A 25,735-nucleotide genomic window follows, 5' to 3' on the forward strand; every position below is an offset into this window, starting at 1 on the left:
CTGTGATTAATGAATTCTTCCAAGTGAAACGCAATATTTCCCTCTAGAATTTAACATTGGTCTGCTGTGGGAAAATCATGTGTTTTCTCAATTATCCATCTATAAATACGTCTCTTCCTTTGTCCATGTAGCGATGGCCACTAGAAGTCACAGAACTTCACAGTAATGCTGGCACAAACAAAATATTTTGTATTTTTTTAGAAGATGGACAATATCTGGCAACACACTGGCAATCAGGAGTTCTGCCACCTAAAATCACAAATTTGGATAAGTACCAAAAGGCATAAGGTGTGTTAACTGTCTACATCATAGGTGTTGGACATTTTGGACAACACTACAGTAAAAAGTGAGTGCAAAAAAACCCGTCAGCTCCACTTCTTCAGTGGAGAGTCATCCTAAATTCTGCAACAGTTTCTATTACTTTCAGCCTCAATACGTCTCATATGCTTTATGTATCTACGTATAGGATCCAATTTCAGAGTGAAAAGAACTTGGTTGACCGGTTGAGGGCCCAACACTTTATTTCTTTCAATGAAACCTCAGCTAGAGTGAATGCAAATCAGTGTAGGCTTATTAATGGACATCTCTCTCACTGTATGAGGTGGGGACTTAGCATTATGTTAAACTGTGTGTCTTGTGCTCTGGCTTGAGCTCTTCATTACAAGGATCTTGGAGGATTACTCCAGGATTTGAGCCATTCCTCTGACTCATAATGTGAACAGGGAAAACAACTCCCGCGTATATAGTGAGGTGGCATATGGTGGAGTGAAATGGGATATTAAATCACTTGGATATGTAAAGTTATGTCGGTGTGATTTTTATTTTTGTTAAAATTTTGTTTAATGTAGTCTACAGGACAAATTTGATGTAACCATTTTATCTCAATAACACCACATTTCTTTTCCTTTTCGGTCCAACCTGCAATTTATTCTCTCTGTTCTGGATCACTGTTTTTGGGTCAAGTGGGGGCATAACTTTTGTGTTTGGGTTGCCCCACCAATACTGATGTCAACACGCTTCTGTCCCCTCTGTGCAGAACCAGGCCCTAAAGGCAAATGTGCTCATTCACAAGGTCGAGTGGACAACGCTCATTGGGCTCGTGAATGTAATATACAGAACATACCAGAAACTATCAAATTATATTTAGCTCATCTGCTTCTTGAACTATCTCAGCCCTTTCTTGTACATGGTGTTGATATTGCCAACTTTTGCTTTAGTGCTTTGATTTTGAATGTTTCGCCAGGCTTTCTACTACAATTCATGTGCGAAAATGGACTAAAAGCTCAATGAATCCTCGTCCACCCAAACAGAAGATACTCACTCTCACTCAGCCTGCATCTCTCTAAAGCAGACAGCAGTGGTTAAATGGCTGCCTCGTGATTCCTGCATCTTCAGCAGACCCAGGCCTGAAGGAAAAGTGTCGTCTTTGAATTCACGGCAGAGACACAGAAGCTCTGGCCCCTTTCTCCTCTCAACTTCCCCCCTTGAAGTTTTTTTCTTGTAGCTGAAAAGAGAGCAGGATTGTGCTTTAAAAAAAAAAAAAAAAAAAAAACGAGGGGGTTTTTAATCTGGGGAATGAGTACTTTGCCATGCATCCCAGCTCTAGAGAGAGTGCCAAGCAGGGCCGGGCAGTGTATTAATATTTAAATTCCAGTCCAGATAATCAATAGAAGGGGGTACTTCTGTGCGCTGTTACCCTCAGATGGGAAACGATAATAGGGAGAAAACCTGCTGATTAGCCTCCTTAGAAGCTCTCTTCTCTGTGTAGTGCTCAATACTTTAGGAGTGATTATAACCTATTGAGGCAGAAAACCTGATCGAATATAACCTCTTTTGAATTCCTTGTTCCCTCAATAGTGTGTCAAAAAGAGCATTCAGTGGTTCATGTTACAAAATCGCCGCCTTTCTAAGATATCCTCATTTCTTCTTCGCATATGGTGCACAAGAAAATTTCAGGCGGCCTCTGTGTCGTAACATAATACTTTAATATGGGTGCCACTGCCATAACAGGCACCAATAGGGAACTTATATTTTATTCTGCTTTTCAGTGTACATAAAAAATCCCAGCTTAGTCCTTTTTGTCTTTTGAATGCTTTGAACTCCTTTCAGCCTTTAGGGGGACTTTTTGTGCTTTGGACTGTGGTGTGCATTCACTGTAAAGGCACTCAATACCGCAATAAGACCACAAGCAAAACTGAGTGTCTTAAGCGGGACCACACATCTAAGGCATTTGCATAATTTAAGGAGGAGGGGGAAAAAAGGAAAGGCAAAAAACCAACCCTCTTCATTTAAGATGAGAATCGAGGCAACGCATACCTCTCTCGACCTATCGGGTTGCTGCATGTTTGGTTCAAAATGGCCCAACAATGGCCGAAACAGCATGTCTTAGAGCCCTTCAGGGCGAGATGCGTCTTTTTTTTTTTTTTTTTTGTAGTTAAGGTTTTAGGCACTTTACCATCGTCTCATAACACGTCGTGTCTGAAAATCTGAATGTTTAGCAGAGGTCAGGATTTTTTTGCCATTGTCCTCGCTTAGTTAAAGCATCAGAGATAAAGAAAGGGGGTGTGGAGAGGAGGAGGAGGGGGGGGTCCCAATGCTTTTCCTAAGGATAAAATCTCGTTTGAAGGGCCACCAGAAAGAAAAGCAGAAGGAGTTGAAGTAGTGTTGGTGAGTATCTTGAAAGAGAGCAAGGCCAAAGCTGAACTGCTCAGTTCATTTTCCACCTCACTGGCCGACGTAATCCATCTTGGCCAGCTGCTAACAAGATTGAGTCTGAAGTTTACCTCCACAATGAGATAATCAGATTAAGATGCACAAAGATCAAATAATGACCCGGCTTTAGGGCAAGTTCAGCAGGTCCTTGATTGCAATGTGTGGTCCTTCAGATATATTAAAGAATTCTAATTGTCTCGCCATAATATGGAGGACATTTTTGGAGAAAGATGTCCAAATGGTCTGTGCTGAGAGGATCTAAGATGTTTATTTCATGGGTAGATGTTCATTTTTTACAGGTGGTTTTGTTTAAGACTTTATTTAATTTTATTCAACTTTACGTTCTTTACTAGGAACATAAAGCTGCAGTGTGTAAGCTACAAAAACATATTTGGTCATTTAAAAGATGTTTTTTTTTTTAAAGTGATATTATTGAGAAGTTTTGTATTTTCTACCCAGACTTCTCTTTCCTTGCATTGCCTTAATAGAGTAACAGGATTATTCAGAGAGGCATTCAGATGTGATTGTCTCACAGCAGATGGTGTGCCCTGCTTCACCTACAAGAGAAGTTAATTAAGCCCACTATATTGTGTCTATCCAGGGGAAAAAATGTAGATGAATATTGAGCAATCGAATCCCGTTTCTTTCTCAGTCCTTAGTTCAGGGACAGAGGAGGCCATTGACACAAAATTATGTACAGAGTTCAATTAATTCTCATCCTCTTCCTGGTGTTCGCTTCCCACATTTTCACAGACCTCCTGAAAGTGCGACCCTCAGTAAATGCGCAGCGCCGCAAAGGCTGCCAAATTCTCAAACAACCGCCGTTGTTTGATATCAAATGGGTCAGTGGGAGGGAACTTTCCCCCAGTTTCTCTCACCATCAACAAATTACCTTCCATGACCTTACAAAAATCTCAGTTTTCACGGTGATGTCACTCAAATTCTAGTTTAGCGATGCTTAGAAATTAGTGAAAGTCCGATAACTTAACCTCTATAATAAAAGTTTCGGCTGCAAGGTTTAATAGTTAACCCATCAAACATCAGCCAACTAAAGCGGCTACAGTGTGTATTTGACAAAACATCAAAGGCCTGAGAAGTAGAGTTCTTAAAAAAAAAAAAAAAAAAAAAAACAGGGAACTGCGGATTATTAAACCAAGTGAAGTCAGAATAACAAAATAGTGTTCAAAGTGCCCAACATGGAGGGGGAAACCTGCTGAGTGCAATATAAAAGTAGGGGTTAAGCTTATTGTAAACTCCCTCCGCTACGTTCCAAAGGTAGATGTTACATATGATTAGAAGAACTCTGCTGTGGCAGTCACTGCAAGCTACTTCCGTTCCAGTTGAGCATTGCTAATTTTTTAAACCCTTGACCACATGTGTGGCACTTCTGTGCAGCTTCTTTTTCCTCTCTTTTTGATGTGTTTTCAGGGGGTGATTGCAATTTTATGGTATAATGCCCATTTGAGCCATATCTTCTAATGTTTAATCATGTTTAGTGTTTCCTAAATTATGTGAGGAAATAACTCAGAATAGTTGTGATTAAAGTTTAGATATATCTAAACTCAAATTTAAATTTCTGTTTCTTTTGAAAAATCAGCTAAGTCTATGCTAAGATTGTGTAGTTAACAGTGACTTCAGGCATAAAACAAATTGTCAACTCCATTGAACTCCACCTTAACCAAAGAACTTTATAAGAGACTTAATATTTTGCACTGAAGTTACAAGTTGCATACATCCAAAACATTTTTTAAACTGATGTATTATATTAGGAATTTCCAGCAGACTTGCAAAGGTGTGATGGTATGTCCACCCTTGATAGAGGATAATTCTGCATACAAATCCAATTTTTAGAAAAGTTGTGAAATTATGTAAACTTTACGTAAACAAATTAATGTAATTAATATTTTAACCCTTACAAGTTCTGGGCTGTTTTTGAAAACGTTTCTGTAAAAACAGATCAAATGGGCAAGAGAAGAAAATGTGTGTAATGCTAAAACCCTTGGATGGCCAGATGCTTAAAACTCTATTTATATTTACAGCTAAAACTGTGTATGCACAAAGAAAGAAAAAGCATATTTGCATTATTTTGGCCAGATGTATGAATACACCTGGTTCTGTTTTCTAAATCTCAATCATTGTGAAATTGAGCGCACATGCATGTGCCTCCATTCCACTCCCAGAATTCACCATGAATCTAATTAGAAACGCCCTTAAATATCGGTTTGCATGCCGATACTGCCTACTCCACTCTTAAAAGTAGGAAATATGAGGATTGAAGATTTAGTGAGTGTGCTGCACAAGGAGGTTTTATCACAGGTGATCTGTAGCAAAGGTAGTACTGGTTTATCACACTCAACAGTGAACTGCCACTGCTTTAATATCTTTAATATCTTTTCTGGATTAAACGGTTAAAACATAATCACATATTGACTTATAGTGTCAGTGTTAAAACAGACTTTACAAAATGGCCACACAAGTAAGGATTTAAAAAAAAGACTGATGGGAAAACTGGCCGTAAAAAGGAAATATAAAGTCCATCGCTCAAACAATGATTGAAAATATACTTTAAATGTGAATTACATTGAAACATAGATTTCAAGGTAATAAGACAATAAGGAACAAACAATATCCTAGTATTGGATTACTCATCTCATTTTATATTTAATTTCATCTTGAACATCTCACACTGCCCGTGAAAACTATGTGAACACTTGGTCTTATATATGTGTGAGGTTCACATTTTCCCCACACAGTCTGTATTTATACCAGTTAATACCAGTTTGTATGTGGGAAGGCTAATGAAGATTTTGTGTGCATATTCATTGTGTTCACATTTGAAACAACATATAAACAAGTTCTGTTCCATATATTTTGTGGTCGGATGAGTCAAAATGTTAAATTCTTTTTGAAACTTGTATACACTGTCCTCTCCGCTAAAAATGATAAAAATATTGAATATTTTATTCAGGCTCTTTCTCCATAAAATCAAGAAATATACGAACACAAAGTTAATAGCAGTTCGCAACTTTCTACTGTAGTCTTATAGTTACTTTAACAACTAAATCCAAATTAGGACAGAAAGGACACGTTATGAGGGTAGATGAGAGCAGATTGTAGATTGTGGCTGTTAATGGTACTTAACCCTCAGTTAATAATGGTCTTCAGTTTCAAATTTGTTGTTTACTGTACAGGCCTGATTTGTTAAATGCCCATTTTCATTCATTCCTACTGTATAGTGATCCTCACTTTTCAATGAATACATTAGAAATGTAAAATTGCAAATTGGTCTGTGAAATAGCAACAACTAAGAGATGGTGATGGCAGCTTGACAATAGCTGTTGATCCTGAAAACATCTGTATACTTGCAGAATGGCTATACACTGTTACAGTTTTTCATTTTCAGATATTTACAGTATAATGTAAGTCATATTATACAAAAGAGTTAACAAGGCTTGGCAGTGACAAAATGAGCAGTGGGTGATTTACAACAGAAGTAATATCATGCGTGCTATTGGAAGAGACCATCTTTGTGAGTATACCTCTGCTCAGGGTAACACTTATTAAAAAACAAGGATGACGCTGCAGGGTGGAGGGTCATATTACAAGGTTGTGGATTATGCAGCTCCATCACTTTTAAATTGACAACACAAAAGTCACCCAGATCTATAATTATCCTCATCTTATCTGCTGTTACATTGGCTAATGATGGAAGGAAACTTGAAGACTTCTCCGGGGAAGTTTTAATGAGTCCCCTTTCTTTAAAGACCACAAAATGCCACCAATTTAAGTCCTGCCAATGCTTTCCATTTCAAGTTGAGAAACACCCCTGGAGAGGAAAAAAATCATCTCGTTGACCGGCAGTGTCAGCAGTTAAGAAGCCAGCATGAGCCCGCTCATTCTCTGTGGCAGGGATCAGATTAGAATTCATGAAATAAAAGTTTTCTGGCATGAGATGATCATGATGTCAATCAAACCTTTAATTAAAATAAAAATAGACTATACTGCAGAAGTACTGTGAGGTTTTTAAAGAGGATTACTGATGATTTAACAATTCAAATGTTCTTGTTCGTTGATAATTTTGTGGTGCTGTTCTAATAAACACCTTCAAACGAAAGCTTGAAATTAGACAGTACAGAATTTAATGGTTTAGTCAAAGTAGCTTCAGTCATTATCATCAAAAAAAAAAAAAAAAACTTCCTTTGCAGCAGTAATTCTAATCCTGATAAATCTGTGGCATTCAACTGATGCAGATATTCATATGTGATTTCCTCCTAGGCCTTCTGCAGAACTTCCATAAAGGTCTGCTGTGCTGGTTGGCCAGTGTTCCCGAACTCTTCAGTCTAGCTTCTCCCACAGCAGGTTTATGGGTTTCGGATCTGGTGACTGAGCTGACCAAGCCATCACTGAGAGCATGCCAGCAGCTACTTTCTTCTGCAGATAATTCCTAAAATGAAGTTATCTCCAATCAGTTGGTGCTCATAGAGAATAGCGATGCTGATTCATTCATGCTGATTGAAGAAGCCTTGCAGATGATGGAGATTGCCCACTCTCCCGCTGATATAGCATCCACAGATCATCACATTTCTACCTGCATGCTTCAGTGATAATATTAGCCAGGCATCTATTAGCATTCATAATGCAACCACAAGGAGGCACAAGCCAGTTTCTTCTTGTGTCACTCCCAAGTCTGGATAAATGCAGTGGGTTGTGTAAGGAAGAGCATCCGAAGTAAAACACATGACAAGTTTAACATGCGAATCATGATTTCCACACTGAATCTGACTTCCATTCTGGATCAGTCATGGGCCCTGGTTAACAACGACCACCACCGGTGCTGTTGACCTACAGGGTGCTGGTGGAAATTGGGCTACTGTTGGTCGAAGAGGGAGAGGAGGAAGGCGTGTTTGTAGGAAGAGAGAGAAGAGGAAAGCCAAGAGTGAAGGTTTGGTTGACACGATGCAGAGAAAGAAGGTGGATATTCAGTCTGTCCAGGAGACCAGGTGGAAAGGTAGCAAGGCTCAAAGATTAGGAGCAGGATTCAAGTTGTTCTACCACGGGTCACATAGGAAGAGAAATGGAACAGGAATTATCCTGAAAGAGGAGATTGTGAGGAATGTTATAAACCTGACAAGAGTATCAGACAGGGTGATGAGTCTGAAGTTGGAAATTGAACTCGTGATGTTAAATGTTCTTAGTGGGTATGCACCACAGTAGGAAGAATGTTGTGTGGTTTTCAGGGAGAAGATGAGATAGGCTCTGGGTGGTCAGGAGGTATTTTCAGATGACTGAACTACTACAGCTAATGTGATCAGTGAGACAGGTAGGAGGGTACTCAGTGTGTTACTGGGAAAGAGGAAAGTGGACAAGGAGACTTGGTGGTGGAACGAGGAAGTTCAGGAGTGTATACAGGGAAAGAGATTAGCTAAGAAGAAGTGGGACACTGAGAGGACTGAATAAAGTAGACAGGAGTACAGGGAGATGCAGCGTAAGGTGAAGGTTGGTCAGACAAAGAGATAGAGATGGGAAGGATGTGCAGCAGGTTAGGGTGATTAAAGATAAGGATGGAAATGTTATTGACAGGTGCCAGGAGTGTGATGGGAAGATGGAAGGAGAACTTTGAAGAGTTGATGAATGGGGAAAATGAAAGGGAACGAAGAGTAGAAGAGGTGAGTGGTGTGGTTCAGGAAGTAGCAAAGATTAGTAAGACTGAAATGAGGAAGGTGTTGAAGAGGATAAAGAGTGGAAAGGCAGTTGGTCCTGATGATGAATTTCTGACTGGTTTGTTTAACAAGATCTTGGAGAGTGAGAGGATGCCTGAGGACTGGAGGAGAAGTGTACTGGTGCCCATTGTTAAGAACAAGGGAGATGTGCAGAGCTGTAGCTGCAACTACAGCGGATCAAAGATGATGAGCCAAACAATGAAGTTGTGGGAAAGAGTAGTGGAAGCTCGACTAAGGGCAGAGGTGAACATTTGTGAGCAGCAATATGGTTTCATGCCTAGAAAGAGAACAACAGATGCAGTATTTGATTTGAGGATGCTGATGGAGAAGTACAGAGAAGGTCAGAGGGAGTTGCATTGTGTCTTAGATTTAGAGAAAATATGTGCAGGACATGTTATGAGGGCTGTAAGACCGTGGTGAGGTGAGCTGTAGGTGTGACAGAGGAGTTCAAGGTGGAGGTGGGTCTGCATCAAGGATCAGCTTTGAGCCCCTTCTTGTTTGCTCTGGTGATGGACAGACTGACAGATGAGGTTAGACAGGAATCTCCGTGGACTATGAAGTTTGCAAATTACTTTGTGATCTGTAGCGAGAGCAGAAAGCAGGTGGGGGTAAATCTAGAGAGGTGGACGTCTGCTCTGGAAAACAGAGGAATGAAGCTTAGCCGCAGTAAAACAGAATATATGTGTGTCAATGAGAGGAACCCAAGTGGAACAGGGAGGTTACAGGGAGCAGAGGTGAAGAAGGTGCAGGACTTTAAGTACTTAGGGTCAACGGTTCTGAGCAATGAAGAGTGTGGAAAAGAGGGGAAGATGTGAGTGCAAGCAGGTTGGAACGGGTGGAGAATAATGTCAGGTGTGTTGTGTGATAAAAGAGCATCAGCGAGAATGAAAGGAAAGGTGTTCAAGAGACCAGTGATGTTGTTCGGCTTAGAGACAGTGGCACTGAAGAAAAGACAGGAGGCTGAGCTGGAGGTAGCAGAGCTTCAGATGTTGAGGTTCTCTTTCTGTGGATGTTGGCTCACTGCAACCTTCTCTTCCAATTTGCTGACCTTTCTCTTTCCTTTTATCCAATTGTGCAGCCAATTCAGGAGCTGTAAGATGTTTGTTATGAGGACACTTGTAAGTACTTGTGTTCTTAGGCAGATGTGCACTTGGGCCTTTCACCGAGTCTTCTGTCCTAGGATCCAGAGATTCAGATTAAGCATTTTTATCAACATTGAGAACCACTGCAGTACAGGGACTCCAGACATTCCAGAGTGTCACCTGCAGCGGTAGAAGTTTGCACAATGAGCTGGACTGGGACTCGGCTGAGTCTCCGCTGAGGCACAATGAACTTTTTGGAACCTTGACAACTGGATTGTCAGGATTAGGCAGCATCCTTAAGTCCTGCCATGTTAAAACCATAGTAACCATTTCCGCACTACTAGCAAACACATTGCCGTTGTTAGGGCATGATTCATGAGAGCAGCCTCAACCAAAGCATACATTGATCACAAGTAGAACAAATCCACACCGCACAAGATTGGTAGCTGACAGTCAACCTGGGCAAGCAACTACAGGCGCACATTGCAACGACAGCCCAGCACCTAGATACTTTGGATCTATCAGTGGCCACAAAACAAATTGTCATAATAGAACTGTTTCCTGGGAAGATCCGCGGAGGAGAGCATGCAATATACCAGGATCTTCATGAACAATGCTGGAGGCAAGGGTGACATGTTTGCTTCAAGCCAATAGAAGTGGGCTGTGGAGGCTTTTCAGGTCACTCCCTCTGCACATTTTTTTACATTGTTTGAATCAGAACCATTACAGAGGCTGTGGAGAGACCCTCCAGATGGCTTCGGACTACTGGGGCACCTATCAGGGACCGATCATCCCTGGCTGGGTCATCTGAATGCCTGGTCAGATCTTGTGATCATCATCTTCACTGATGGTGTGTCCCAGGGGGATCTGTTGGATAAATCTTCACATCAAGAAACTGCGGCTCAAATACAATTTGAAATACTTCTTCCACTTACTACTATTGTGTAAAGAGTTTCCATTTGTTTGTTAGATTTTTTTAAAATTGGTTGGAAAACCACATTATCATCGTTATCATGATGTTTCTAATTATTTAGCAAATATTTTGCCAAAAAACTTGCGTTTTTAATTTACAGCATTACTTCAGCGCCACAACAATTAAATCCTTTCAACATAACCAACATAAGTATGTTAGAGGCTTGTAAAGGATTTAAAAATGTTATAAATGTCACAGAGTATCGCTTGACCTTGAAACTTTGGCTGAATAAAACTGCGACAAATACTGTTAAATTAAATAGGTGAATGCATTAAAAGTCTAATGGAGCTTTTCTAAATCACAAATTAGTCAGACTTGTAAATTATAAGCACCAGCACCAAACGCTGAGTAAAAAATACCTGCTTGAAACCCACCACCTGGACTCCTCATTTCTGTTTAATTAAAGAGTGGTAAACTGATTCACTACACTTTGAGGGGTTTGACTTTAATCATATTCTTATAAATGAAAAAATTCACCAATGTGTTTTATTCTTATGAATTACTTTAGTGATCCAAATTGCCTATTGTAAAATAAATTCTCCACTGCAGTGTGGGGTTTAGCGTTGCTCTTACTTGCATCGGTATTCATCCGTAACACCTGTTCATTCAGCCAAGGCTCCTCTGCAGAAACAAAGTGTGTTTGCTCTCCATCCTCATAACCATTTGATTTGCTGCAGGATCATATGATGATTAGACACCGAGTGAGAAATTTGAGAAAAGAAAATGTGTTTATACACCAAGTTAAGTCAACTGGCAGGTGTTGGGTTTACCAAAACAATTGTTATTTTCAGTGTGACTCATTCTGCACTCAAAGCTGGAGTGGTACGATCAGTTAGTGAGTGATGTAATTTGCAGGTGCAGCTGGTGTTTCGTCCGCTTAATAGCAGTGAAATACACTGTTGAACAAAAACACAAATTGACCTGAGAGTGTCCCCATTCGCAGCTAGCCCGACTGTTTTCCTTTTGGTGTAATTGCCAGGCAGGTTTGGATAACTTTATTTCTCAATTTAAAAATGTGACACATTCATAATATTGTATGTGAGAAAACACATACGATATTACACAGACACTTTACTTATACTTACTGCGCTTTCTCATATATAAAAGGTATAAAAGGGTTAGAGAAAATATTAGAAACACTTCCTAGTATTATTTCACAATTTCATTCTAACACCACCAAAATGAGTGCATCCAAAATGAGCATAAAGCTGATTATTTCACCTTTACTGATCTGATACTTAACCATGGCATCCTGACAACATAACGACAAGTTGAAACTATGCACCACCTCAACCCACCTTCAACTATTAATTTCAAAACTGAAGTATGTTACCATATTAAAATGTATATATAAGATTTTACGGTGTATTCATACATATACAGTCCCCCCCCCCCCCCCCCCTTCATTTGTCATTGCTTTACACTGAAGACATTTGCGTATAAAATCAAAAGAACACACTTTTTAACGTTAGGTGACCCATCAGATAACCCAAATTTGAGTTGAGTAAAGTTTAGCAAAATATGACCAGGAGGTGTGTTTTATTACAGGTGTGTCCTGCTAGTTGATTATTCAAACAAGTAATAAAACTGAATGACAACTTTTTTTAAATGTATGTTTTGTCGAGCCAATACTTTTGGAGAGGATTGTATGCACTGTTTTATGAATGTAAAAGATAGTAGAAACCAAACAAAGGAAACAGACAAACATAACAAAGACAAAAAAAAAATACCAGCTTTGATAATTAAATCAGCCAGTAGTGTAGTATAAATGTATAATGTGTACAGCTTATGATGTGCTACAGCACAGTACAATCAGTAGTAGACTTTGATGCTACCACAACAACACAACATAAAGTGTTTTATCACCAAGATAAACAGGTTTGTTCATTAAGTCAACGGAGAAGCACAAGAAATGATGTCAGCAAGAAACAATTGAGGCTGTTTCTGTTCAGCCAAGAGGTTTATAGAGAAAGTAATGTCTGAGGGACTTTATCGAATTTGCCTTAAATGTTAACATTTCCGAAATTAAACTGTGAAACACTAAAAATAGCTTATAATGGGTGAGAGTATTTTGTAACATCATGTACCAGCCAAGTAATAATCAAGTGTAATAATGTGCTGGATCACAAACGCTTTATTTATTTATTTATTTATTTTTGATAGTTTTGTCCAAAGACTTCCATGTATTTTCCCATTAACATTTACATTTCCTTGTAAACCAAATGCTGATTCCATTTGCAAAAGGAAACAATTGCCTTTGAAAATATATAGTCAAATATCTGAATTTAATGCTGGTGTTGTTATTCCATTACAATCACATTTCCATTATGCAAAGCACCAAGTGATCCTGATTGAAATATAGCTCATAGTTTTCATTCTGGTCGTAGACATAAATGGATGCTCATGTTTCTAATGTTTCACAGCTTTCATTTTTCTCCCAAACAATGTTGGCTTGACAAAAACAAACAATGCAAAGCTTTTTGGTTTTTATTCGCCACCAACCCCCCCTTTCGCCCTCCTCTGTCTCTACAGAAATGACAGGAGAAGTGCACATTTGTAGCTTGCAGGTAGTGGTTGGGGTACAGATTGAAGCTATGATATATGACATGTGTTGCAAGCAGTCTCTGTGTATCTCCCAAGGACCTGTCACAGCTCCAGCACAGGCAGTTAAAGGCTCTGTTATACACAGTTTAATCCTGCATTTAGGTCACAATTTACCAGCAACAACATGTCGTAGCTTTAAAAATCTCTTAATTTAAGTCCTAAAATCAGCGATATTAGCCTTGATAGTTTAAAACGAGCTTTTATCAGCTTTAGCTTTAATATTTTACTGCTTCCTGGCTATTCCTGCCTCTCAAATATTTAAACGTGCAAATACATAATGATGGAAGAACAACCGTGCGTTGAAGTGTAGTACATAAACTACATTTGTCCATGTGCTTTGATTTCGGCCCAACTGTTTTTTTTTTCTCCCCACACATTTCCTTAAATATAGTCAATTATGTATTAGCCCCGTGCAAATAAGTAATTGTTCTCTGTTACATTTAAAGGCTCCTGATTTTTCCCCTCAAGTTTTTAGCCCCAGATCATCTGCTGATTAGGGCCGCATAATTCACTCAAGGTTGTGTCATTGCTAGGAGCTAAAGCAAGCACAAGCCTTGTCTAACAGACTTTATTTCAACAGTGAATGTACGTGCGCGCAGGCTAAATTGGGCTTTAAAGAGCATATGAACACATTTTCTATGGGCACATATTATAGCCACACGCAAATAGTAGTCTAAAAAAATGGCACAAAAATGAATACAAATCAATATTAAATAGGATGAAGATGAGGTGAAGGAACTCATGTGCTCTTGGTGGATTTCAGGAAATCATAATTAGGTCAGAAATCACCCCCCGCTAACATCTCTACCCCTATGTTGTGGACAAATAACGATGGTCTACTTGAATTACAGGGGCAGTCAAAGAGCACGTGCTAGCTGTTAGGTCTTAATTAACTTGTTTTCGTGTTTTTCTTCCCCTCTGGAAATTGCTGCGATGCTTAGCCAGATAATAGTCATAGTTTGACCAGAAATAGATCACACACTAAGCAAACTGGGTGGAGATTTTCCTCTAAGTGGAGCAGTGAAGAAATACCAGGTCTTCTCTGTTGTGACATGAGCTGATGAGAGAGGCTCATCGCCTGAAATGCACTCTGAAGGTGTCTCTATGCTTAGAGGACACAACCTGTATATTTGACATTCCACCGGGCTATATCCCTGCATTTTGCTGCTGTGACCTATGGGTTGGGGGTTGTGTGCCTCCGATCACAGCAACAGTCTGAGGGGGGAATCTGCTAAGAGTACAGTAAAGGAAGCATGTCTTTCTCCAGAGCCTGCGGCCTGTTTGTGCTGAGTAAGCCCATGCAGCAAAAGATGCCTGTGAATTAACAGTCCTTGACAGTAAATGTCAACAGAATTTAAATTACACTGCCTGCTCTCTCTCATAAGCATGAGAATGTCTTTAACTTATATTGGGTGCCACGAACATGGCCACAGGAGCTTTTGGGGGGCAATCTTTTTTTGCACTTCAAGATGTCTCTCCTTTTGAAAACCACCAGTTCAGTGTTTCTTGTCGCGCATGTGAAACCAGCAGCAAATTCAGCAGGCATGCATGTGGCTAATTAGTTGAATATAACCGCAGTGATCATTAGTGTTGTAGACAGATCTGCTGCGATCTCAAACCAGCCCCCTCCCTTCCCCTGCTCAATGGAGCGTTTCACTGTTCATTAGAAGAAGACATAGTGGTGGAGCAGGCCTGGCTGCCTGTGTTAGTGTTAAAATCCCATAACCAGAGCAGGACAACAATATCTATATTAGGATTACATCTTCCCTAGAAGCAAGTTCTTCCACCGAACACTGCAGGAATAGAAACATACTGGAGCATTTGCCTTATTTTTGCAACCACTGCTGGTTATTATGTGCAGAAAGCTTGTTGTAAATACAGGTTGTTAGGGATGAAGCTGCTTCCATCTCCTAACACATGAAACAAAAGCATCTCGAAATGAGAAACAAGATCGACTATGTTAACATTGTGCTAAGATAATCAAACCCCCCCAAGGTAGGAAACATGTCAGCAAAGCAAAATTAATAGAATAGATGCATTTTTTAGGTGCACGATCTTGAATCACTTTCACATACTAGTGTTGCTCACTAAAGTGTATTTTGACACAAAACATCAAGGAAATTATAACAATGTCAATAAAGAATTACATGACTTGTAAGAAACAGATACTGGTTGGCAGATAGAGAGTTGGTGTGTGTGCTGATACAGTGGCAATAAAAGTGGTTTATTGTAGTTTATTACAGTGGTGGACATAAACTTTTTGACCCGTGGTTTAAAATATATACAATAAACCAACAAAAGTGCATTTGAAGACTTGTAATCACTGCTAGTCTGATGATTAAAAAAAAAAAAAATAACCAAAGCAACAACAGTTGGCAGTAGGAAAGCAAAAACTCGTCTCAGATCTGTGTTTCGGATGGTGGCGTTGAAAAGTAACACAAATGTCAACGGGCAGTGGCTACCCTGCAGTGACCCCTGGGATTGGACTTGTTTAAAAAAGAGCACAGTTGACAGGCCAGCAGTATCAATGAGCCGACCTCTCTGCAGCCCACGGCAGCAGGTATTTCTCCAATTGGGTGTTTTTTCTTGCTTTCTTCACCTTGCCACAGTTTATTCCCTCTGTGGTAGAATCTGTTGAGGTACGAACTGCGTATTTAGATGATTGTCCTACTGACTGGTGGAGACTGGTGGGCTCCAGAAAACAAGCTGAATATTCAGGTCGGCATGTTTTATCTAGCTGGCCATCCTGCACGCCGGATTTCACATTTACTTCCAGTGTAAATTGCAAATGTTACTGAATGCAAGAAGAGTGTCAAATCACAGATAGTGGAGGAATATTACATGTCAACAGCATGAAATCACCTTTCCTTGAACGGGCTCTAATAAGGTAATTGACCTTTTCCCATCACTGGTTCTTCCAACTGCTGTCTCAAGCTGAGAGGAAATGTTGAGAAGTGAGTGTATTTCTCCTTTTAGAGAGAACATGTGCAGAACTTTGTTTCTTTACTTACCTTTTTTTTTAAGGATTTGACGTTAACGAGCAGACTTTCTCGCATCTGGCTGTTGGGTTTCTTTCATCTCTAACCTTCCACATTAGACACAAGCATACTTACCTGCTAATAAGGATGGGTCCTGATAGCTGGTTTCATTATGGTTCTGGATCAAAGTTGGTCAAGTTGCCAGATTTGCAACCTGCACAGCTAACAAATCTCTTACCGGAGATTTAATTCACAGTTTTGCCTTGGTCATTGGCCCTTATAATAAACCACAATTCAAATTAACAAACCAGTGAAACAGATGTGATGATGGCTTTGAAAAGATTCAGATTGGATTCTAATTCTCTTACCTACTAACAGCTCTCCTTTCTTTCTGTGTGCTGAGGAGACAGAGGGCAAACATCATCTTTCATTTACTTCCAGAAAGTATCCTGGTGCGGGAGAGCATAGCATTTATTAAGCTATTTATAAATTGTAGTCGAATATATACATGTCAGATGTGATTCCATTCCAGTTGTTGTGCCACGTGTTCCAGCAAAATCCCAGACTGTTCAGCAAGGAGGCCGCATTATAACGTATAAACGTCAAAATCTTACACAGTCCCCGACTGCCGTTGTTTCGGGAACTGCATTTGTGACACCCTTTGCTTTAAATTCCAAAGTGTATTTGTTTAATGCTCTTTAAACCATGTCTCTATATGTATTCACATCTGTCTTTGGATTCTCCATCCTACAGAACTGTAGTGCAAGAAATGTCAAGATGGATCTTGACTCCACCTCCGTCCCTACCCCCCTCTAAAAACCACTTAGCCATGCTGACGTGCACTTTGTTCCTAACTACATATAAAGGCCCTTGTTTTGCTCCATTTGGAGAAGCCGCAGTGTCCGAAGCATTGAGTGTAAAGCGCACATCTCCTTGTATATGTAATTTTCTGTGCAAATATGTGTTTTGTTTACAGAGGGGGAAAAGGTTCATTGGCAAACCAAGCATGAAGTGGAAAAAATATGATTCTGATGGAGCTTGAGTGGTCAGTTAGAGATGTGTGCTTTCTTTTCTGTCTTGACTATCCTTAGGTCATTGCTTTTATTCTGTTAGCTCCACTTTCTATCCCATCCAGCCCTCAAACCCTATTTTATCTCTTTAATTACCATCCTCACGAGCAGACACATAAGTTATAAAATTGGGTGTAAACAGGAGAATTGTGTGCTGCAGTCTGGCTTAACCTTAGACATTGGTCTTCCGTACGCTAGAGCAATATCTGCAACTCGTGTTTACCGTGCTCATGTCTAGAGGGCAAGGAGGAGAGCTGTACTTTCTGAAAGTGCTCCAAATCGAATGCTGAAGGCCAGGCTTTTCCCTGTGATGGGAGGCAGCAGCGTGTCCATGGAGAGATGACCGCTAAGACAAATTGGAGCACAATTTTCAGATTGTGTTATTATCATGAAGACAAACCTAATAGCTGCAGCTGTAGTTGGAATGCATGCATCAGACAAACGCGACTTCAAATAGTCGAGTCGAGCGCGTTTGTATTACCTTAGATATTAATAGTTTTATTCATTTTGATGTTTGACAGAATTAAAGGCTGTAGTTGTAAAGAAACATTAGGACCTGAAGTAGAAAGTGTAGCGTTCCCTTTAGGCCACACAGCGTAACCACTTTATTCACAGTAATTAAACTTGCTCTGCTCTTAAGCAGGCGCACACATCTCTCATAGCCTGTGGTGATTTTGCTCAAAGGTTTATCCAGAGGAAAGAGCAGCCAGCCCTCTCAGTTGTGTCCTCAGTTGTGTTTTTCTCCATAGTGTCGACGCTCTAGTTGGATTATTGTTGGTGTCAAGACATTTTATAAGGTATCAAGCAGCTCTTTGTCGGGGGGAAACTTGAAGACTTTCTTTTGAATCATGCTACAGGACTAAACTCAATCTCCCTCCCCTGTATTGTTACAGTGCGTTCAGCGTCCCGATCATCTCTTCTTTCATTACACAGCCCTCTCTTTGTGGGTTTTCTTCTCCACTCTGTGAGAGCCTTATGGCCCAGACAAGAGAAGCCAAGGGAGCAAACATGCCATGACAGTCGTGTCCTCCTTTTTATTCAGGAGCTTTCACCATTGGCACGATAGTTGGCCAGGTTAATGTCTCCATACAGCATGTCAGCAGAAGCATCCTCTCCACCACATGCGCACACTGGTGTGACTGCTGGCTCACAATATTTCACCCTGACAAAACCGAAGGAGATGTCTGCTCTTTTGGATCATTTTGACGTCGTAATCAGATATATATATATATATATGATTCTCAATGAAGGTGAGAAAATAGGTGTTGTTTGTCATCTGTTTACAACAAAAGAAGGGAAATAGAAGGCAAAGACATTTGATATTTGACAGCTCTTTGTTTCTGAGCTATTTAGCATACTCGCCAACTGTCTGTGGTCAGCTAATCTTTCTGTATCATCCGTGTCTTTGTGAGGGGCCCTGGTAAATTCATATCAGCATCACATGGATGGAGTCACATTTCTCGTCTTCACAGCAAACGTGTGTATCATGGTGTGGAAAACCTTGTTAATCTGCCTGCTTACAGTTTTTTGAGAAGTATCACACTATTGATGGCACATGGCGTGAAGTGGAGCCTCTCCAGAGGTCTTTACAGTCCTGTGTCATTTACTCCCTGCATGACAGAATATGTAAACCGTGCTCACTGTAGGGGAGCAATGACTTCTTTTAGACCTAAGTGCGTTTGGATATTTTGGATTTGACATAGCCCGGCAACTCTCAAGCTTCCTGCACAAATACTTTCCGTTTAGGATGATTTCGGATGAGATGCTCCTCTTACTTCTGAGCAAATCCGGCGTGATTGTGTGCCACGAAGTGAGTCCATTTGCCTTGACCATATGGCGCTTTCGCCTGACCATGCACCTGAACTGAAGGGACATTTAGACTGCATATGGAACGGAACTGTTGTCCCATAGATTTGTTCATATGCTTTGCTGAATGTGAAATTGCATCCAGTTCGTTTGTGGTTGGTCGGCATCTTTGGAGAGCTGGGAATAAAGCTGTGCCAAAATTGCCTTTTTCACACACCTCCTGTATAGTTAGTTTAATGTTACCTGTAACCATTATTGTAAAATACTTTGATTTTAGATATTTAAGCAGTGAGCTGGTACAGTACTTTCAATGTAAAACTTTGTTCAGAAATTTAATGGAATCCACTTAGCTCTTCTTCTTCTTCTTCTTTCCTTTCGGCTTATCCCGGGAGTTCAGGGTCGCCACGGCGGGTCATTGTCCGCATGTTGATTTGGAACAGTTTTTACGCCGGAGGCCCTGACGCAACCCTCCCCAATTTCTACCGGGCTTGACCGGCACTGCACAGCTGGGGAGGGGAATAATCAACTAAGCTTTTCTAATTGATGTAAATATGTATGCTTTGTTTTTGTTTTTGACCTTAGAAATACCTATTTTAGTTTCAGACCAGTTTACAGCTTGTAAACATGAGATGATCTGACTTAAGCTCTTTTGGTACCTAGTTTTCCAACTAGTTTGAAAAATGCATTTATGATAAAAAAAAACTTTATTACATTGTTTCTTGTCTACATGTCCACATGAAGAAATGACTGTAAGCTGCAAAATGTAAAGAAAAAAAATAAAAATAAAAGAGAAATCTATTAACTGACCATCTCACTAAAAAGTAGAGTCAGCTTATCTTTAACTATATCTTGAGATGAGTGAACTTTGTTTATCAAGTTCCGTTAACTGAGCTACTTTTACATTTTAAAAACTCACCAACAGACATTGAATTGATGTATTTTTACTAGTTGAACAAACAAAGAGATTTACAGTGTATAAATTACATATGTCTGTGAAGGTTCATAGTCATCCAGGTTTGGTTATAGCAAGAAGAAATAAGTCCAAGTCACATAACTCAACCTTTGTATACAGTAAATAACAGAGATTTACTTCTTTGGCCACATTTAACTGACCTCATTGGTTATTTATCATGGTTTATCAGGCTTAAAATACAAAAGATTTAAAAATATGATGCATTGTTGTATATTAAATAGTTTTAAAGGAAGCTTCACCTAAACCATTCACAGCATTTAAAAATGCAATATGCAACTTTTAGGGATCACGAGTCTCAAAAGTAATCCACCTAGGTCATTAAGTACTGATGCTGAGATGTGTTGGTGCCATCAAATTCAAAATGAGCTAAGATTTTCCATGAAATGTTAAAATTTCTGTTTCCACATCTGATATGTCGTTTATGTTCTATTGTGATTAAAATACGGGTTGAAGAGATTTGAAAATCATTGCATTCTGTTTTTTATTAACGTGTTGCACATTGTCCTAACTTTTTGGGAACTGGGATTGTTTCACATATAACAATAATCCTATCTGAGCTGAGTCACACTGGTGTCAGAATAAATGCTATCCCCAGTCCGTTAGAGCCTGTGGTTGTCTAATGTCTTCATGTGTGAGCTGTAAGTTGAGAAATGGTATGATCCTCCATGATTAGGTTGCTTAACAGTTTAGAGGATGCTTTGAAAGTGAGATTCCTCCACTCTTTAACCCATTGTCACGTTGTGTTTCAGGTCTATAGATCTGCTTCTAATCTGTTTAGCTGTATTAAATTGGCTGCGTTGACATCTCCTTGCTTTAAGGCCGGGATTCCTTTTTCTCCCTGGGCGAATACCCTTTCACGTAACTTAATATGCCATTTTGGTCTCCCAGGGACAATAATTGAGTTTAGGCGAAGTTTAAATAGCTTAAAGGACAGGGAATACAGATGGGCATCTCTGTGATTAACAAACTCCAGCCCAAGGTCTCTGTGTCAGGCACTGGATTAGGACATTACGAAGAGAATGACAGAGCTCTTTGGCACTTTATTCCCTCTCAATAACATTCTTTCACATATTAAGTTAATTCCACCCCTAGGTAGGGACTTTATCATGCAGAAGACCTTAATCCACTGTTGTTGAGTCCATCTCGCTCGGGCTTTGATGAAGCCCCCCTGCTTTTCTGTGGGTGCAGCGGGCCTTGGTAAGACAAAGCACCCGTGACAGAGACAATAAGATGCAGCTTGAACCACAACAAAAAGAGGTTTCGTCCACTGGAGTGGACAGAAGAGGTGTTGTTGAAGAAAAAATGAGAAAAAACATCAAAGGAGGAAGGAAAGAGAAGACAAATTCACACAAGAGTGCCAACACTTCTGATCAAGAAATGTATCACTATTAAGACTGCGTGCGCTTTTATTAGGTGTGGAAGACCCGGCCCCACTGATCTCTTGTGTAGCACTATATCTGAGCGCCACCTTTGACCCTGTGTTGAAAAGCCCCAGTTGATATGATGAGCGTAAGCTTTGGGTGTTCTTTTAGATCTGGTATTGGTACTATCCCAAATTGAAAAGACGTGTTTGTGGTGCCAGGAGCCAATTTATCCTTTGGCTTCTGTCATTCTGCATGGGAAAAAAGATTAGTAGTCAGTCCCCCCCCCCCACTCACACACACACACACACACACACACACACACACAGCCCTGTGAAATGGCCACCAAGGAAAAACAAAAAGTCAGAGAAAACATATTGGAAAGTTTTTGTGCTTCTAATCGGTTCACTTTGCTCATGTTCAACGGGAGGGTCAAATTTTTGGACAATTGATAATTCAATATTTTAACGATCTCTTGGAACAAAACCAATCCAATTGTTTTCCCCAGTATGGACACAGTAACAAAAAAAACTAAGCAGACCATATGAGCAGTCCATTGACCGCTCCGTTGAAAACATATCTGCTGCTCTCTGAATAGAATAATTAATTCAGTCACCTGTCTGAACTTAAGCTGTCCATTTGATTGTCAGCGGTGCTGAGAGGCTCTGAAGGTTTTGATCCTTCCAGCGCTAACAGATGGTTGTTGTGGCTCAGCCTGGGCTGGGAATCGCTCCTTAACAGCAGACAGAGGGTTGGAGGGGGGAAAATCCCCTGTTGCCGTCCCTAAGAAGACCATAAGCTTGAGCAGAGAAAAAGAAAGGGCCTGCTACTGGTGCTAATTACCCAGAAACCACACAGAAAGTGCCCACTGTCACTAACTGAAGAGGTTCACATCCCTTCTTACACAGATAAAAGGCGTAGTACGAAAACATTTCGCGAGGGACAAAGGAGGGAAGATTACCATAATCTTTTGGTTTGTATCCCCTGTAAGCTGTCCGTGTGTCCTTTTCCCTCACTCTTTCTCGTTCTCCTCCTCCTCCGCCACCCTTTCTCACTCTCTTTCCACTGCTCTCTTGTTTCTTCTTGTCTAAAGTCTGGTTTGAAGGAGCAGAAATAGTGGGAATTGGCTTTGCAACCTAAGCCTGACAGTTGTGTTCTTCCCGCCTTCCTGTGATCATCCCTGTCATTGGTGGGCTGCTGTTGGGGTAATCAGACAATGGCAGGCGAAACGAGGTGTCACTGTGCTGACAGACCCCTCTTCATGTTATGTCATTGTTAATCCTCAGCCTTCAGCCCGCTCCCACTGCTGCTTTCATCCAAGGCTTCTCCATGAAGGGGAGAGGGGATAAATATGACGCCTTCATATTTCTACATATCAAAGCGCTCTCAAGCGGCTGTTTTCTCCCTAAGTGCCGAAGGATTGTACGGCACACAACTCGGAGCGAGAACTTTTTAAATGAGGACATCACAGCGGCTCCATTGCATTGGCTCCCTTACTGTCCCAGTCACAGGAAGCCTGGACCAAAGCCAGTCACGCAGCCAGGAAAACAGCCACTTTAAGATGCGCTTCATAAATTCTGTCTTCTCAGGCTTCTCAGACCTCTCAGAGGTCTGGTCCTTTTAGCATCGTGGCTGCTTTACAGCACCTCTGCCAAGCTTATTGGAGACTGTGATGAGGCTTTGAGACATGGCGGAGGAAATGGTTTCAATTAAAGTGGAGAATGATGGGTGGCACTAAGAGTCTCATGTCTCCGTGAGAACAACAGCGAGTGGTAGAATCTCCGGCAATCATTATCCAGTGCTTTTATAGCATCTAACAGCTCCAAGCATTCAGATTGATGGCAGAATGTGTGCTCGGTGTATAAGGCATCGCATAAATGGCTCCGTTTTCACTCTCTTGCTGTCTGCTTTTTTTGGCTTCTGAGTGGGTGGCGTTGAAACAATGACAGGCAAACTGCTAGTTTTGGTAAAATCTCAAGTTTATGAGCGATTATACTACATCTCGGCAGCATGAGGGGGAGCACTTTGCATATTTCTCTCATGTAAGTGTGAGCAAAGTGACTATTTTCATTCAAACATCATTGTGATTACATTTCCTCAACAACCCCCTTTAGCTCTGAAGCTTTTTGGTTTGCGAGATTTAAGACTGTGACTTGTTTGTGCTCACCTGCCTTAAACACAGGTCATGTTTTTTGTTTTTATGCTTCATGCAAACCTTCATTTGTAGCTTTTCAAATGTGACACATTCAGATAAAATACACTCAGCCTTTTCATTTCATTTCTTGCTTTCCTCTGCTCTGATTGCATTTGAAAGTGATGCCACAGGTCCGTTCCCATTGTGTGTGCTGTGCTGTGAGTCTGTGCCTCATTTCTTTGACAGCCTCAGTGTGAGACTGATGTTTCAGAAGGTAGACATGTGTGCTCCCTGTAACGGTGTGTTTACAGAGCCTCCCCACCAAGTCTCTGCTCACTGCATACATGGCACAGAAGGCCCAGATGAGATAACACAGTTTACTGGTGCTCTTTCTAGTGGATGGCAGCAGCGAGGGAAAGGCAACCGGTGGACAAGCAAAATCCAAAGCAAGGCAGCGTCCATCACTGTTGTCATACCGACTCAATCCCACCAGTAAACTCATTTCTGTAGTAATTCTGAGAACGGAAGCAAATCATAGTTTAAAACAGACGTTTCTCCTGTCAACAGAACAGCTCTACTGCACGCGTTAATCGTTCAAGTCTAAATAACTTCGCTGAAAGGAGTGGAAAAACGCACGAGTTTGAAAGATGGTGGTGTAGAGCACCGTCTGACACGCCTAAACCTAAGGTGTTCATTTTTGTGGAGAAATGGCGACTAACATCATTGTCATGCTCATCAAACTATTCAATGACCACTCGTCCCCTATTGATGGACGTCTGTCATCCCGGAAGAGAGACCCCACTTCCATCAGGATAGAAATGTTGCTTTATAGAATAAAAGTGACAACAACCTCAACAACAACAGCTTTTCACTTATTTGCAGTGACCCTTTACAAGTGAATCAAAACCATGGCAGCAAAATGGCCTCATCAATGTAGGTGTCATGGCACCTATTGAAACACCAGGAATTTCATACGTGCCACAGAGCATGACTGTAAATTCATTGCTCCTTTGTACTGTAGAGTACTAAATGAGTAGAAAAGTGCAGTAATATTAACAAAGATCAAACCAGGCTGGAGATGCCAAACAGGTCATAATTTGTGGGAGCATTTCTAGGCTGCACAATGTCATGTGTAGAGAGTTTGCCCAGACCCTCACAGACTTAGGAGGTGATGAATTTTACTTCTAGGCTACAACAGTAGATCAACATGTAGAGCGCATGGTCTGGCCTCAGATATTCAGTCTAGTGTAAAAACACCGATGAGCTTTTTGGAGCTCCAGACACATCTAGAACCAGCTCTGTACAATCACTCATGTAAAAGAAAGGCACATTACACGTCCCCGGGAACAGCTTTACTTGTAACACAAGTCAAAGGACAGCAGAGATGCCTGGCAAAGCCACGGATTGAATTGCACTGGGCTGCGCACATGTGTATTTAGCCCCAGTTTCCTGTTTCAGTCAATCTGCATCTCTTATTTAATCTGACTGAGTTCGTTTACAGGAGATGCAATATGGGAAGAAGAAAAGAAACAGGAGATGTTGCATTTTTAATCTAGTACACTGGGTAGCAGATATTTTTTTGGACAACAAACAGCACTTACAGGCGTGTTACACACTGAGAGACTCGTCTACCCAGGAGCCCCGTTGTTGAGAAGCAGACAGTGAAACCCTGAACCAGTCAGATAGAGACCATTCTTCATCAAGGATCTCCTGTCTAACTGTCACTGAATTGAGAATCTGCAGAGACAAACCCAGTCCACAATCTGGTTTTAGACAACCGACCCTCCTGGGGCTGTCACTGTCATAATTATGCCTCGGAGTCCTTTATCTCCAATCACTGGAGAATATTGACTCAAATTTCTAATTGTTTCCAGCCGCAGATCAGTCTGTAAAGCTGTAAAGGAGATAAAACTCTTGAGTGTTTAGGCGCCTTCTGAACTTATTACAATCACTATTCATAATTGAGAGGCAAATGCATGGAAAATCGCTCTACATCACATTTCATTTTAGCGACAAAGCATTTCCTGGCAGCGGGTGACTTTTTTTTTTTTTTTTTTTGTATTGTAGCTTATGCCTGGGAGCTCGATTCTGTGACAGAGTTTATTGAAATGATTTAGTTTGTGGCAGACTGTGTCCAGGGATTTGCTGCCCAAAGGTGTTGGGTCTGGAATTTGAGCAGCACTTTGTAGTGCTCCAGTTTCCTTTGTTCTGTTCATCTTTACACTTCAAGAATTGTGGATATGAAGCCTTCTTTGACTTGTGCTTTTACAATATATATTTAAAGTCAGTCACACTCCTTCTGCACTGTAAATGCCACAGTGT

Source organism: Channa argus, chromosome 8 (assembly GCF_033026475.1).
Source record: "Channa argus isolate prfri chromosome 8, Channa argus male v1.0, whole genome shotgun sequence".
Classification (NCBI taxonomy): Eukaryota; Metazoa; Chordata; class Actinopteri; order Anabantiformes; family Channidae; genus Channa; species Channa argus.